The following is a 9,752-nucleotide window of genomic DNA, read 5'->3' on the forward strand; positions in this document are numbered from 1 at the left end:
TCAAAGGTGTCTTGTTGGCTTCCCTTACTATTCTCCTTCTTGCATGCTCACTCTGTTTGTGAGGACGAGCTGATCTTGGTAGATATACACTTTTCCCATATTCCTTCCATTTCATTTTTAACAGAACATCTGACAATGTTTATAGCCTTGGAAATCTATTTGTATCCAGCCCCTGACTTTTCTCTGAGTTGAGTCACTTTAAAGGGGGTGAATATTTACTTATTTCACATTACGTGTTTTTATTTAATTGGTAATACTCTGTAGAAATTTGATTACACTTTGACATTGAAGATGTTTTGTTTTTGTTGTTGTTATAAAGAATACAAATTTATATTGACCATGACTGATTTATGACAGCAATAAAAGCATAAAACATCCAAAACTTTCTTGTCTTGCTCCTTCTCTTTGTCCGCTCTCTCGGACTTTGTCTCTCCCTTTTTGCATACACAAAATTTTAAAGTGAACTTCTACAGAGTAATCATCAAATAAATCAAGCAAAGAAACACTCTTGGCCATTTGTGAGGTACATAAATACAGCAAATGAAAGAGGTGGGTAAGACACCATTATTTAAGATCTTGCTTATGTAATGTGATTATAGTCAGCAGGTTCATGGTGCTTTGGGACAGCTCAATTTTACACCAACAAAACCTTAAAATGTGTGGGGTTTTTTGTCCCACTAGATGTGTGTGTGTGGAGGGGTGGGGGGGGGGGCATCTTTTACTGTTGTGGTCAAAGATTTACAAACACTTGTCATGAACATGAATGTTGTATTCATTTTGGAATTTTAATGATTTATTTGAACCTCTGTTTTTCCAGGGAATAATGGATTTACACATACAACTTTAATGATTTTTGAAAAACAAGGATTGGGTGCACAAAGTTGAATTTATTGTTGATTTTCTCTAATTCACAAGTAGTCAAAATTACTTGTGGCTCAAATATATTTATAGTTCCTTAAATGTCCCTTAGCATGCCACACCTCAACTACAGGCTTTTGTAGCCATCAACAAGCCTGACCATTTATTTAAAGATTTAGATCAATGTATGGATATGTAAGGTAGTGGCTTAAATATGTCAGCAGAGTCCGCTAAGGTGTCATATTTGTTCGTTCGGTTCGGGTGGATGTGTCATGAGCTGAGGAGAATGAGAGGAACCTGGAGTGCAGACTCATTTGAAAAATTTAAAATTTACTCTAAAATAACCAAAGCAGTAAAGAAAAAGCTGTTGTGGCAGCAAAACGAACTAAAACAAAAATCTAAATAATGACGAGGCAATGTGAGGTGACGCAAGACAAGACGAAGAACCAGGAAATATGGGCAAATCAAGGACAAACAACAATGAACCGGCGGGGAAGTGGAGAAGATGACCAGGTTTTAAAGCAGAGGATGATTATGGGAAGTGGGCAAAGGTGAGTGATTATGATTGCTAACAGGAGGAGATGGGCATGGCAGAATAGACAAGAGACAGACTGAGGAGGAATGAATGATGACAAAGACAGAACAATACAAAGACAAGACATAAAAACAAATACAAAATAAATCAAGAAGAAACAAAACAAAACCCAAATCCTTACAGGATGATGTAGTTTATCCTTCACTGGACATCGTACTTTGGCTTCTGCTACTGTGAGCGAGCAGGATTGCGGTCAGTGTTCGCTTATGGTTCACAAGGTAAGCTACGCTGATCGCTAGCTCGTCACTGTAGCCAAATATGTTGTAAACTCTTCGTATTGCATTGTTTATATAGCAAACACTGACCATTAACATTACTCAAATTAAAGCAGTTTTATAAATACAGTATATGTGTGTATATATATATATATATATAAAACGGTCAGTGTTTGCTTATGGTTCACAAGGTGAAGTCGCTGGCAAGTGCGCACAATAAACTTCACGATAATAATCACGATATTAACCACCGTGTGTCCTGCACTCCGACAACAACTTTAAAAACCCAACACAGAGCCTTCGGAAGTAGTGAGGTGCCATTTCACATGGAAAGGGATACACATACATTTGACACTTAATGTGTATGAATAGATTAAAGAATATCCACAATAAATGCAAACTTGTAGACCCAATTCTTGTTTTTAAAACTTATCTAAATCATAGATTGTACAATCCTTATGTGAGGTGAGCGAAAGATGGAGACGAACCCAGAGTGCAGACTCATTGTAAAAATAAACTAATTTAACAAAGTTAAGTAAATAAACCAGAACAAAAACAAACGCTGACGTGGCAGCAGAGACTAAGAATAACAAAACAAAAAATAAACCATGACGAGGACAGGAACAAGCGTAGATAGGACCAGGACAACGAAACCAACAACAACCATGAACAACAACAATGGACCAGCAGGGTATGGAAGGAAATGACTGGGTTTTAAAGCACAGAGGATAATGAGGTAAGTGGACTCAGGTGTGTGGGGACAATCACAGGCAGGTGGAGATAGGCGTGGCAGAGAAACAGCGACAGAGAGTGACTGGGGAGGAGTAAATGACAACACCAACATGAGAGACAAAAACTGAACCCAAGCAGAGCAAACCAAGAAGATTAACAAAACCAGAATCACTAAATAAAAATAAAACAAACCCAAAAGAAAGAAAACCCCAAATCCCTACACCTTCTGCCTTGGGAATAAGAATGGTTGAAATAAATCATTAAAAGACTAAAATTAATCTGACATTCAATGACATGAGTGGATGAAAACCTGAACACAAGTCTATTGCTAAAAAATACATCCACCATTCCAATCCTTTTTGGAACTCTTTTAATTTCTTATCTCAGTGTGAATTTTAGATTTGGACATTCAGAGCTGAAGCCTTAGATGTATTTTTTGTCATAAGAAGAGTTCCTATGTAGGTGTCATAATACAACTCTAGTGCTCTTGAGATGGGTTGGAGATACCTGCAATAAAAACTGAAACAGATTTAACAGAACAAAAAAAAACAAAACACTGAAACAGATCTGTGATTCTCACAACTGTTTTGAGAAAAAAAAGTGTCACAAATTTCATGAATATGTTCATTATGTGTGCTTGCTGATGATGGGGGATTACATCATTCTATGGAAATTTCTGGTTTCTTTGGTCAGACAATTTTTATGAATTGGCATTACTCTATGTAAATGTGTATTGTAACTGGAATGAATTGATTGTAAATGGATTTGAATCTGAATCTAATTCAGACTGAAGTCAGATTGCTGTTGTTGTGCTTTTGAGTCACCAAGGTAATTAGTCAAAGAGCTGAAATAGTTAGTGTGTAGTGGGTAGGGTAAAGCTAGACTTATACTTGACACGTTGATCCCCGCGTGAGTGTGCATGCGCCAACAGTGATGCAATCGCACTGTCTCCGCCCCTGTACGAAGGCCCGCGCGGTGTCATGTGGCACAGTCGTGCACTTCCCAATTTTTGTAACTTGGCGCGGACCACACACACTGCGCTCCATTGAAAATGGACAATTTTGCTGCTCTAGCGGAGCTGGTTCGCCTGTATCAACATTTCTATGATCCCTCTATGAGAGATCACAAAGATAATCAAATGGCTCAAAACTTATGGAAGGAAATTACTGCTGCAGCTGATAAAAAGGGGTGTTTATAGACCACATAGGGAAGAAATATTAGTCCTATGATGGACGAATCACAACTACTAATACAGTACAGTTACCTATCCTTATCATGTCATATATGTACTCAAAATTTCATTCGAAGCACATAAATCAATAAAAGTCAAACTGGATGCTTTAAGTTTAAACATCCTCTCTGTATCACAGCCATAAACACAACAGCTCTTCCTCCTGAATATGTGCAGCCATATTTGATGTGACAGCCATCTGCTCGGTCTGCTCTCTTTTTTTTTACCGTATTTCCACTGGTTATGCAGCGTAATGCCCCCTGTTTTTTCGGAGAATACTGCACCGACGTAAGCGTCAAGTATAAACACCTACACCGCTCACTCAGGTCCACACGAAATGCATGGAGCCCTGCGGGACAGTGCAAAGCATGACTATAACTGAGCATTTAGCTGGCATCTCAGCTCAGTGATGATATGTAGTGGAGACAGTCTGTGTGACCAGCCAGCTGTGGGGTTTAGAATGAGAGATGACCAAGATTTTATGTGTAGTGCTCAACGTACTAAGTTATACTTCACACCTCCTTTGATTTATGAGAGCTCACGCTTTTAATGAACATGGTTAGCTTAACTGGTGAATTGTTAATGACAGATGACTGACCATTTCACAGAACTGTTTTGTGAAAAGGCTTGTAGGTTCAGTTGAATGTAGAATAAAGCATAACCAAAATATTTTAAATATTCTATCTATCCATTATCTGCCACATGTTATCTCGTACAAATATTTCACATTTTCAAGATGTATTTTTGTTGGAAATTTATTGAAAGTATTGACTGTACACACACCAACCATCAATGTTTTGGGCCTTTTTGTTCTGAAAACACTAAATCTAAAAACTGTCCTTTCGTTTTCTGTCGTTGCCAGTCTCCGCTATGTGATTTCATGATTTGTCGTCATTATTTTTTAAGACATTTCTTCCCTTCTCTATTAAAAGCACTGATTGCAAATTCACCATGTGCAGAGCTTTTTTTGAAGTCTGAATCCTGCCCTGTCTGTTGGGTCTAACTCTATCTCTGTTGTGCCCCCTCTGCAGCAAGGTGCCAGCTTTGTGCCTAGTATTCAAATGAAGTCACGAATCTCAGTGGGAGTCCCACTAAGAACAAAGGCAAGGGGGCCGAGACCATGAAAAGAGATTACCATTTCACAGATTTGAATTCTGAGCTGCCGCTGCTACTGTTTCCAGCTAAATAGATGAAGTGTTTGTTTGCTTGCTTGTTTAAACACTGATTAAAATAATAATAACCTGTAAGAATTTGAGGAGGTATTACAGTGGCTTTCTCATTCATGTGTCATGAGTTAAGAGCTTGTTAAGATAGAAAAGTACTGACAGTTGTGTTTAGAGCCCACAGATTGAGAAGCTGCACGTTGCAGGACATTGTCTTAATGCGGACAGCTGCTAGTCATCATGAAAGTCCCTTTGGAAGTTACACAGTATCTACAGTAAGACAAATTTCCTCTTATTGTATTCATCTGAGAGACAGGAATTATTGAGATATTAGCATTTATAGTGCCTGACATATCTGATGCATGTATTCTACCTGTCAAGTTAAGTTCTCAGATGATTTATTCTAGGTTGTAATTTTAAATAGTGGTAGGTCTGTCCTAGATTTTTTCTAAAAGCTTTTCCAGGAGTTTGATTACATTACAATGCTCATTTGACACTACTGACTAAAAGTGCATGTATGTGCAGTGCTAAAGATTAATCTGTACCAGTACTTACTGCATGTTTTTACAGTAAACAAACTGTATTGGGTGTTGATATAAAGACTGTTGATCAAAAGCATAGTGGAAATTTTTTAATCAGTTAATCAGCAGAAAAAAAAAAATCAGTCAAACAAAAATTTTGGCCTGATGTCCATCAGGTTGAATTAAAATTAAGAAAGTAACCTGATTTTTTCACCTCCTGCTAAATGAAGTTATATTACTGAACTTCACATCTATACACACATTTTCTGTATTTATGTGAACTCAATCAAGGTTGTGGAGTGGAAGCATAGAGCCTATCTCAGCACTCAAATTTATTAGGTGTTTTCAAACCAAACAGTTTTAAGGAATTTGAGGTTGTGTCCACATAAAAGCAACATTTTGTGAACATGTAAAGTTTTATTTTATTGTTTCAACCTTACATCTACACAGAAATGGCGTTTAGGGAGATCCTAAACTGTATTTTTTGAAATCAGGTTCCAGAGTGAAAAAAAAATCTTATTTTTGTGTTGAAAGTGATTATTTATGTAAGTGTTTTGTTTTCATCCCACTGGACTACCCTTCAACTGTTGATCTTCTGTCCAAGTCTGGGGGTGTCCCGCTGGATTCCACTCCAATGCTGACCCCAGGCATCCATCTGTACAGCCATGACTGTTGAATCCGGGCAGCTCACCTGAACTCTGGTCCTGGCTCCCTATGTTCTGCCTGATCTCTCCTTCTTGACTCCCTGCACTTGCCTGATTTTGCATGCATACTCGTTTCGCCAACGCACACTTGGCTCAATTCCAGTCCTTTTACCACAGGGGAGGGAGAACTCAGAAAATTTACCCTTTAAGGATGACTATACAAAAGAACTAGAGTTTAACTATTTATTTTAATAAAACAGAAAATTAGTAAAAGACCAGCGCTGGGACTTTGATCTGCAACATCTTATGAATAAAGCCGAAAAAGCCCGGAACTAAGGAAGCGTTGATTCATATAGTGTCTAGGCTTCACCCATTACAGAGGGCGGGCACAATCTCACGTGATGTCAGTAATTTTACTATATGTAGCCAAAACTGGCTTTAATTGGTTCAAACAAGTGATTCAGTGGGCAAAGTGCAACCTAGTCATGCGGCAGCTAAGCAAAAGACAGCTTTTAATATGGCAAAAGCTTAAAACAGCCATAAAAGCTGTTGAGTAACAGATTTTCCTCTCTTTAACACTTAATTTTACTTTAGAACATATCTAACGCTCATTTAATTTTAGGGACATTAGGAGCCACAGCTTGTGAGGAGGTAATGACACAGTTTGGGGGTGTTTTGATTATGTTTCTGGCTTCTAGTTCTCTAAAGTCCTTTTTCATTTTATATATCAGTTTTCAGTGATATATATCTCTGCCAGAGTTTTGTTTTCTTAGTCATCTGTCCTTTCTGTAACCTGTCAAGCTGAGTTTAAATGGAATGTCAGACTGCCTGAGTCCCAGAGCTAATGAATTTACTGGGTAGCATTCACTTTTAAGTAGATTAATTATATAGCCAGAGAGAGATCCAAATTTTTTCAGAACCATTAAAATTGGAGGGAGACTACACAGGGGGGTCCGAAACATACAGAAGAAGGTCATCTGCGTACAAGGATAGTTTAAGCTCAACACCAGAACGAATAATTGAAAAGAGGAGAGGGACCATAGGGCAATGGAGAGAGGTTCTATGGGTAATGCAAATAGGAGGGGGGAAAGAGGACACCCCTGTTTAGTACCATGACCCAATGAAAAATAATCAGTTTGGACAGAATTAGTGATGACACAAGCCTGAGGAGATGTACCAAACCAAACCTATTGAGAACGGCAAAGAGGTAGTCCCACTGTACTCGATTGAAAGCCTTCTCGGCATGAAGAGAAATAATCACCTCAGGAGACGTGGGGCAGTGGGCTGAAAAGATTGTATTTAACAGTGTACGAATGTTAAAAAACAACTGGCGGCCTTTGATAAATCTATTCTGTTCCTATGAGATCATTTGAGGAAGAACAGTCTCAAGTCGAGTAGCGAGAACTTTTGCCAAAATCATAAAATCTACATTTAAAAGTGACAGGGGCCTGTAGGATTCACAAGCTGTAAGATCTTTCCCCTTCTTCAGTAGGAGAGAAATTGAAGCCTTGGTTAGGGTGGTATTGTGTGAGAGCTGGCTTTACGCTTCAGTTGGTGTGCAAGAAGCCTACTTGGCTTTTCACCATGCTCATAATAAGTAGCCCGAGATCACTTTAAGAGACATTCTGCATCCACTGTTGTAAGAAGATCAAGTTCAGTTTGCAAATCCTGTCATTGCTTCAATAAAGCCTGTGATGGATTAATGACATTTTGTCTGTCTATATCCTGAATTTTTGTTGAGATTTATGATATCTTAGCTCTATGATTTTTATTAAGGTTAGCTGAAAAAGAAATAATCTAACCACGAAGATAGGCTTTCAGTGTTTCCCACAATAATGAAGAAGAGACTGTCACTTTTATTAAGTCATCAGTTGCTGATAGGATGAAATTACCTAATGGCTCATCCAATAATAGGAGACTTAAATCTCCAACAATGGAAAGAACGGGATTTTATCCATGAAGTTTATACCAAGGCTTAGAGGTGCATGATCTGAAATAATGATCAGATAGTATTCAGAAGACGTGACTCTGTGTATTAAGGAACCATCAACAAAAAAAAAAAAAATCTATATGGGAATATGGCTGGTGTACCCAAGAGAAAAAATAATAAGTTCTAGTTTGTGGATTTTGTGTCCTCCAAGGATCTACATACCCACTCTAAGTCATGAAGTCCAAAACTCATTTAGACATAGAAGACTGGGTAAAGGCCCGAGGTGAGAGGCGATCTAATATCGGGTTTATTACACAATTCAAATCTTCAGCAAGATTTAACAAATGAGTATCGAGAAAAGGAAGTGTGCCAAATAGATTATTCGTAAAATCTGGACTATCAACGTTTGGTGCATAAATGTTCACCAATAAAACGGGCCAGCAATTATAAGAAATCTACCATTTTTATCCTTTATTATTTTTTAAGCTGTGAAATGAGCCTTCTTACTAAATAATATAGCTACTCCTCTGGCTTTAGAGTTAAAGACCAAGTGATAGATCTCCCCAACCCATGAATATCTGAGCTTGAAATGGTTTGCATCCTGCAGGTATCTTGGTTGGTGGAAAAGGAGGCGAACCCAAAGCACAGACTCATGATGAAAATAAACAAATTCATTAAAATAAAAGATAATCAAAAACAAAACGCTGACAGGGCAGCAAGAAGAAAACTAAATACAAAACTAACTAAATACAAAAACCGAATGGACAGGAAACGAGCAGAACCAGACATCAGGGAAAAAGACAAACGAACCAGCCAGTAAGTGGAGGAGATGATCAGGTTTTAAAGATAGAGGGTAATTAGGTGAAGTGGGCACAGGTGAGTGATAATGAGGAGCAGGTGGAGATGGGCGGGCAAGGGAAACAAGTGACTGACTAAGGAGGGGTGAATCATGTCAGGAAGCAAAGACACAAGGAACTAAACTAAGACCAGACTAACTGAATACAATAAACAAACTCAAACTCAAACAATCAAAGCAATAAACTGAATACAAAAATACGTAGAACCAGACAGATAATGTAAAAATAAAAATGTACAATAGGCACCATTCTAAGAAGCCCAGAATGCGTGTAATAAGCTTTGTTTGAATTACTCAGGTAAAAAAAAACAACAATTATTTCAAAACAACCTAAACATTTTTTTTCTTTCTCTCCTTTTTAACTCGAAGAGTTAGTTAACCTGAGAAAGAGAACAAATTAAGCAGAACATGAAACATTAAACATTACTTAGTGATCCATACAATGTACATTTTAGCCTCTTCCGGAGAGGTAAAGTCCTGTGTAACCCCACCATGGGTGATCCGCAACCTGGCCGGATGGAGCAGGCCGAACCCCACCCCCTCAATACCTCAGAGTTGGCGACGGCAGTCCGTACAAGCCGCCCGCCAGGGGTGAAAACAAAATTTTTTACCAGCCACTTAAATATTTTACCAGCCACTATTTTTTCATCATAAGTTATTTCATATGATGATGATGATGGAGGTGGGTGGAAGCAGTCGTGGTGCCCTACAAGCTGAACAACTCCGCTTTCTGGACACTGCATGGAAATAACTAGATTTCTCTTATTTTAAACCATTAAAAGATGCATATTTGTACATAAAAATTCAGACAAGTAAAATTTATTTCTGTGGAGTGTTTTTGAATTATTTTTTTGTGCTTTTGTAAGTTTTTGTATGTGAGTTGTGATGTTTTTCAGACACTTGCTGCTTTTAATGCATAGATCTATTTGTGCTACCCACTTATATTTAACAGGTAGGATATTCTGATGAAGGAAGTGATTTTTGTGGTTTTAGAAAGGTTTTCGTTG

The sequence above is a fragment of the Kryptolebias marmoratus genome, linkage group LG17, assembly GCF_001649575.2.
Source record: "Kryptolebias marmoratus isolate JLee-2015 linkage group LG17, ASM164957v2, whole genome shotgun sequence".
NCBI classification, from domain to species: Eukaryota; Metazoa; Chordata; class Actinopteri; order Cyprinodontiformes; family Rivulidae; genus Kryptolebias; species Kryptolebias marmoratus.